At 37.0% G+C, this 7513-nt stretch overlaps 1 protein-coding gene across 1 annotated transcript in view; it reads left to right on the forward strand.

The window, feature by feature from the left end:
* Positions 1 to 7513, forward strand: part of LOC105264510 (uncharacterized) — a 49666-nt gene that overhangs the window by 3415 nt on the left and 38738 nt on the right. The gene's annotated exons all lie outside the window — the stretch shown is intronic.

Here is a 7513-nt window from a genome sequence, read left to right on the forward strand (position 1 = left end):
GTCTTCCGTTACGGAGGTAACGATGAAATTTTTTTATGATGTAATCGAAAATGATCTGTTCCTCCAGACTTGAATCCATCCTTGGGAAAAAAATTAACTATTGTAGGTTCTCATGGATAGTTTTTCAGTTTTATTCAAGGGACTATTCTTCTGAAGCACGCGGGTCCCCAAGAGTTGTGCCGTCTGTACTCTTGACGATAAGTCGAATATTTTGCTCATGTACTTTCTGGCATTAGATATGAAAATGCCGCTGTGAATAAATCTTATAACCATCGGCACGTGATTCTGTGATACTGGTTTACGCCAGACCATTAGGTTTTACAGTTAAGCTGCAACGTATGGTATCAGCTTTAATCTTAATTTTTCTTAATATTTATGACCGCCATTTGAGTGATGCTAGAGTACTTCTGATCCGTGGAAAATTTCTCAGGCAGAATTTTTTTTGTGCTCATACCGCTAGTGCTTCAAAATTATCGGATATTTTCTGATAGCATTTTGTTGTCTAAAGCCGATTGTATTTTCGTACGTAAAAAATGATGAGTGCAAAGCCCGTAGAGTTTTCTGCGAAATTCCATACATTCGGTTTTGAGGCAAGAAAACTTGAGAAAAATAGCCTATTAATTCTGAAGCACGATATTTAGCAGTGATATTTGACAGATTATGTTTTTAGTCGGATTTCGGCAAGAGAGCAGTGAATAGCATCCAAATTAATTTATACACATTATTAAACAAGAAATTCATTTTGCAGAGGAATTCTTCAAAAGCGATTTATTCTACAATCACATTTGGAATAACCTTTTTTGTCTATGTATTATACAGAATACTCAACAAGAAATCCGTTGAAAAATGAAAAACATTTGAAAAGTTATTATGAAATTTCCGAAATATAGTTGTTTCATAGCGTGAAATGCTGCGTTAATGCGTTATTGCGTTATGGTGGGCTGAAATTCGAGTTTGGAAAATGATCATGAATATGACGAAGAATTGCAAGGTGAGAGAACCGTCATGTACGATATAAATGTAGGGTCTGCAGTATGGAGCAAATCCCTGAGATAGCGGGACTGCACACTCGATAAAGGACCCATTGCACTTGTGCAAAAAGAGAAATTCCAAATGTCTGCTTTAGAGGCTCGCACCATGACCCCATTCTTCTCGATGATTCGTATTAATTCACAGTTGTCGATGATTCAAATGAAAGATTCAAATGATTTTATCTTAATAATCACTAATAAATGTGTCATTTCTATATTCAAATTTGTAAATGAGGTCCACTGAATTTGGTCACTGCTCTTTATGCTTGCGAAATCGCTGATGATAAATACCCCCATGATTTTCGTGGAATATATCGATTTTCCTTGATTTATTAGAATTTTATATTTTATAAGTTCGTTCGAAGTTTGAAATGAATCGAAGCTAGGTGTTCGATGGAGAGCTTACCTCGAAAAGTGTTGCAGTTATGTAGAAGAGTTACAAAAAAAAAGGTTTTTTTTATCGAAACATACATCCATTTTAATAAATAACTGTTATTCCTGTCTTCCGTTTTTATCGCGAAATGACCTCAAGAAGCAAACGCGAACGCAGAGATGGACATGAGGTGATTGCCGTGCATTATGCCTAAGCTATAGTGAAAACCAGCAGCCTAAGATGGAGAAAAAGAGGTTAAATAAAGAAGTTCGTGATAAACAAATGGGCATTTCTATACAATATTGTATTAACTTAATATTGTTTTATACTTACTACTTACTACTACTTTTATACTATTGTTTTATATAATAACTTATATTGTTATTAACTTAAATTAAATTCGAATTTGTTATATAAATGTACGAATATATTCAATTGGCATGTGTTGTAAATATTTTCTATATATTATTCTGATGGGACAGTTATCTTTCAGCAATTTCATCCGTACCTTCAACTCCTTACTTCTTGGTGCAACTAGTTCAAGGTCGATGTATGTAAGTGTGAATGAGGGTAGAATACTATTGACTTCCGGGGCGTGTTTATGCACTTATGCGCCACATGGGAGTGTTTCGTTATCGGTAGAATTTTTATCCCATTCAATGCTAAATACCTCACTGGGCTGGATGACACTAGGTGAAAGTTCATTTGACCTCAGATGTTGAGGATTTCCGTGTGGGAAAATGTCTGCTTTAGCGGTAGTAAAAGGCATTCCACAGACACGTGGATATCGGTCATTCAGAAGACGCGGTAGAGTCTTTATACAAGTACGTGTCGCCCCACCTCATCACACACCGAACTACCGTGCTCTTCCATATGTCTGTTACGTAGTGCTTGAAATGCCATCAAACAAGGAATGCTGAAATGATGAAATCATTTTTGGTTTGTGTCCGTTTTACCGCACGTGTCCGTATACACCTTTTGCGTAGCGCTTGAAGCGCTATCACACAGGTTATACAAGGGTAATACGGACACGTGAGGTAAAACGGACAACCACGAAAAATTATTTCATCTTTTCAGTATCCCATATGTGTGATGGCGCTTTAAGCGCTACGTAAAAGGTGTATACACGTATATTCATGATCATCTATTGAATTTTCAATTAGGCCAATACTATGGTACTCAGAGGTTTAGTTTTTTATATATTATTTGAATTTTTGGCGATGTCTAACATAGTTGGAAAAACAGAACGACTTTCAGTATTTTTCTATAAAAAAAATAGACCGTCGAAAAATCTCTTTTGTGAAAGTTTTAGAATGGACATTATTATGGTTTAAGTTGGATCAGAGATTCGTATACGGTTGTGTGAATTACACAGATGTGGAGCTATGTACACAGCACCGTAGCTTTGGGTACCAATATGTCGAAAACTATTGAAAAGTTATCGAGACATTTTAATATCGTGTCATTCAGAATTCCATAATGAATTATATGATTTTTAGATGATCTCTATAAGTTGATTATTTCTTTAGAAAGTGAACCCAGATTGTCGAAGCGTGCAACATCGTCGTTCAATGCAGTGCATCTCTGTCTCACGCAAAGGTTTGTGCGTGCTGTATTTATTCCTGCGAGAGCGACCGCTACCAATCTGGACGCGAGACAGAGATGCACTGAGTTCACAGGGGACCTCAAAATTGAAATTTTCGATTTTTAATTTCCCGACTGCAAGTTATTGGTTTCGTCTCCAATTTTAGACCATTCTACTTTTAATTTGCGTACCATCGAAAAAGGGAGGAAAGAATCCCCAAAAACAAAAACTACAGTTTTTGTAAAAAAAAACTGCGACAAGTACATATCTTTAAATTGACTGGTTCAAAAAAGGAAAGAAATAAGGAGAATGCTATAACTTCTTAATTTTGTAATTTGCTAGATAATGATGGATAATTTTTTTAAAAGTGAATTGCCGGCTTCGTTGTGTAAGATATTATATTTATATTGGTAAGTGTTGAATGGTAAGCTTCGAAACAGTCACCGGCAGTTTACTGTTATACGATCTTATACACAAAAACGTGAGGAATGTAAGAGTTGTACCCAGAGAGAATTTTTGAAATTCCATGAAAATTCTTTTCGTATAATCGTGACACATATTTTCTTATTTTTATAATATAAAGCCACTTGTTTAAGACAAGTACAATCACCTCCAATTTTCTTAGAGCAGTTGAATAGACTTTAGCAAGGAGAAGATATGAAAAACTAATTTTCTACAATTTTGAAGTGTTTTTGATTTTTTAGAATTTTTCCACATTTGGAAAATGACTTTTACAATGAGAAATGAATAAAATTGAAAAAACACTATTTTTAATTAATAAAAATCAGGGAATGAAGATTACGATCTGATATATTCCACAAAATTATTTTTCTGGTTCATAAATATGTCAAAAAATCGATGCCTTGAAATTCGTTGGGGGCAGATTCCCCATGCCGACCCAGTTAGACCATTTTGGTATTGGCACTATTAAGTAGCGCGAGTGAGACTAATTTTCAATGATAATTTTTTAATAATTATTATCGGTTTATTTTTTTAAATAGAAAGCAAAATATATGTATTGAAGATTGAGGACAGGAGCTCTCCACTGGAATACCACAAGTCTTAATAAGAAATGCTAACAGAGTCAAAAAGTCGTCTTATCGTCAATTCATTGTTCATTATTTTTCAGAGACGTAAACCATTCCTTGTCTTCGTTTTTTCGGTCAACACAGAATATCGGTTTTCGTACGGCGTCTGGCGATTTCTCGTCTGGGAATCGGTATTTCATACTTCCCAAACACGAAAACTTGAAAATCACTACAACGGGGTTTTTTTCGCCTTCGGCTGGAAGGCCAGTTCCACATGAGTCAAAAACCCCATCCCCCAATGTACTATTTTCTGGAAATTTTTGCGTATGAATTTTTTGGTGCAGGTACAAAGAGGCATTTAAAAAAAAGACAATTTTGTATGTAAATTCGCAAGTAATAACCATCTTGAGAAACATTACTGTTGGCGCAAAATTGAAATAGCTTCTCTTCTAGCTGACAACATTTCCTACAAAATTGTCTTCCAACATTCCTTACGACATTCCGAAGCCTTTCCTTGTCTTCAATTAACACAGACCTTAATTAATTAAATAACTAAGCTGATATCTCCCGGCATGATACACTTCAGAAGTTTTTCCCGTTTTTACCTTAACCTTTTCTAATATATTAACAATAGATGGAGTAACCGACAATGGAATTAGGCGTAAATGATCATCGCCTTCACAAATGACCCCTGGTGTAATCACCTGAAAAATGAAAAATAATAGTCAACGCAAACGTAACACACTCATTGTCCGATCTACGCAAATTAATAACATACACATCGTACAAAAATTAATATTTCATGACTGTGTAGATGGTAGTTGCGCTGAAGCATGCGGCCGAGGTACAATCTCCCTACGAATTCCTTCCCAATGGATTTCTTAAAAGCCGAGTTTCGCAACAACGCTTTATACCACCCGACAATTACCAATACCGATACTCCATTGCTACTCCAATACTGTAACAAATTTTTCACTTGAGTGGTTCCTTGGAATGCTTGTCTTCACCATATGTATTTCGCATTCTGTAGGAATTGAAAGGTATAGCCGTTAAGGACATCAGCATTTTTTATGTATTTTGATAAACTGGTCGGGCGGGTGCTCTCGCACAGAAAATGATGTATCCGAAGCTATATCGGAATAATATCCGCATATATTCTCGAGAAAAAATTGCGGCATCTGAAATATATCTTTGGGATATACATTTGTTGCGAGTGAGCATTGTGCGTGGTATAGCTACTTTGCAAAATTTCGGAATCTGATCGGCTTAATTTGACAAACCATTGTATAGTTGATGTTTCTGCAATAATTTTTTTCCTCTTATTATTCTTTTAGACAACATATTTAATGGATTTGTGCATGAAAATGCAATACATGAGTATTCACGAAGATGCTAACAAAGACCGACAGCTAATATTATTTTCCTTATCATTTGTCTTTATATTTTTAATTCATTTGAACCCATGGAAATCATCATTATCTGATCTAGATTAGCTAAATATTGAGTAATAACAATTTGTCAATTGACAGCTCATTGAGGAAAGAAAATTCTATATGTTAACATTCCTGATTTGTGAACTATTTTTGTTCTTGTTATATTTATTATTGAATTCATATGAATAAATATTTTATTGTTTACTTTTATTGTGCTATTTGGTGCTCACTGATGTTCATATTAATCTAATTATGTTGATTTGAATTGTTGATTTCATCTATCTCGAGATAATAAAGGTTATTGTAGATTTTATATAGGCACAATTACCATTTTTCAAAACGTGTAACGCGTGAAATTTGCCAGATTATCATTGATCATTCTTGATCAAATGGACGGAAGTATAAAATGCAAACGACACTTCTAAAAAGCTCGTGAAGACATTTAGAATGGTATATAATATATTCCGATAAACTACATCGAATACTACTATTAGCAACAAACGTGAATTTCAGAACATAACATACCGGTGAACAAGCTGAGGGATAGAATCGGCCACTTTCTTCCCGTTATTTCGGAAGTAAAATCGAACAATCAATCGAACAATCGAACAATAAATTTCAACACCCGCAAGGAAAGTTTACACTTCGCCCCCTGATGAGCGGGGGATAAGTGAGTACTTCCAGATCTCGGGTGGAAATGTTGCGGACACTGGGTCACTAGGTAGGCCAAAATATAAGAGAAAAGGTGAACCTTTCAAGTAACTTGACCGTAACTAGTAGCGACAGGTAGTGTCCGGAGAAGGGAAGATCTTATAAATCTCACTCAATATGAGGGGCCTATTGCGTGGGACTAAGCAGTAAAACTGAACTGCACAATGGTTACTAAGTGAGGAATTAGCACACAAAGAGAAAGATACCCTCGAGTTCCCTTTAAATAGAGTTTAAAATTTATTACACTTCACTTGAAAATACAGAATAGTAGAAAGTCTAAGATAAAAACCGGGGAATAGGGGCAGAAAAAAGTGTAAGTAAGAATAGTGTATATGTTGTTGGTGTGTTTTTTCTGACTTACGGTTGAAAAAAACTACGGTGTAGGGATGAGTGGGTGATCTCTCGGTGGCTCTCCCCTATGTAGCGGATTCCGGAGAACTCTAAAATATGCTAGATGCTCTAGCGCTGATGGAGCTGAGGATCCTCGAACACACTTCGTTGGTGGTAGTGGTGATGAGGTGACTCTGGAGGTGTTGCTGGTGACAGTGGATCTGAGTTTAAGTAAAACTCGGTTGACCACTGGATCTAGATGCTGGTTTGTGGTGCTCGGCAGAAATGGCCTAGGCTGGGTGCCCGGGTTGAACTCAGTCAGATACTGAGAAAATCACCAGCTCGTTGCTGGCTTGTGTAGAAACCTCGGCTGATAGCTCGGGTTGAACTCGTTGTGTTGCTCAAAGATTTGCCAGATCGTTGCTGGACTTGCAGAAAACCTCGCCTGAGAAGCTCGGGGTAAACTCAGTTAAATACTGAGAAAATCACCAGGTCGTGCCTGGCTTGCAGAAAAACCTCAGCTGAGAAGCTCGGGTTCACCTCAGTCAGTTACTGAGGAAATCATCAGGTCGTTGCTGGCTTGTAGAAAAACCTCGGCTGAGAAGCTCGAGTGAACTAGTAGTGCAGTCAGGCTATGGCCAGTGATGAATTGGGCTTACAAAAGCTGGCTTCCAACAGACGGATCCTGAAGGATGAGCTTTAATGATGAGCAAGGCCCCTCGTTGAATACCAAGAGTCGAAATTTTACTTTGGACTCGTTGGTTAAAGTTGCACACTCAATATGGGGTTGGAAGTTGAGTTAAATGCTCGAACTGTGCCCCAGTGGTGACGTCAGAGGGTGGTCCTGCAGAGTTTCCCCCTTGAAGACTGATCTTGGAGAGTCGACTGGTTGAAGAGCAGGATACCACTTGAAGATGATTAGGAGTCGAAGATTTAATTTCGACTGCCCTGATCTGGCGAAAAACCGCCCCTTATATACTGTTCGGGCGTGATTCCCCTACGTCCGTTGATTTTTGATTCTT

Source organism: Fopius arisanus, unplaced genomic scaffold (genome assembly GCF_000806365.1).
Source record: "Fopius arisanus strain USDA-PBARC FA_bdor unplaced genomic scaffold, ASM80636v1 scaffold00022, whole genome shotgun sequence".
In the NCBI taxonomy this organism is placed as follows: Eukaryota; Metazoa; Arthropoda; class Insecta; order Hymenoptera; family Braconidae; genus Fopius; species Fopius arisanus.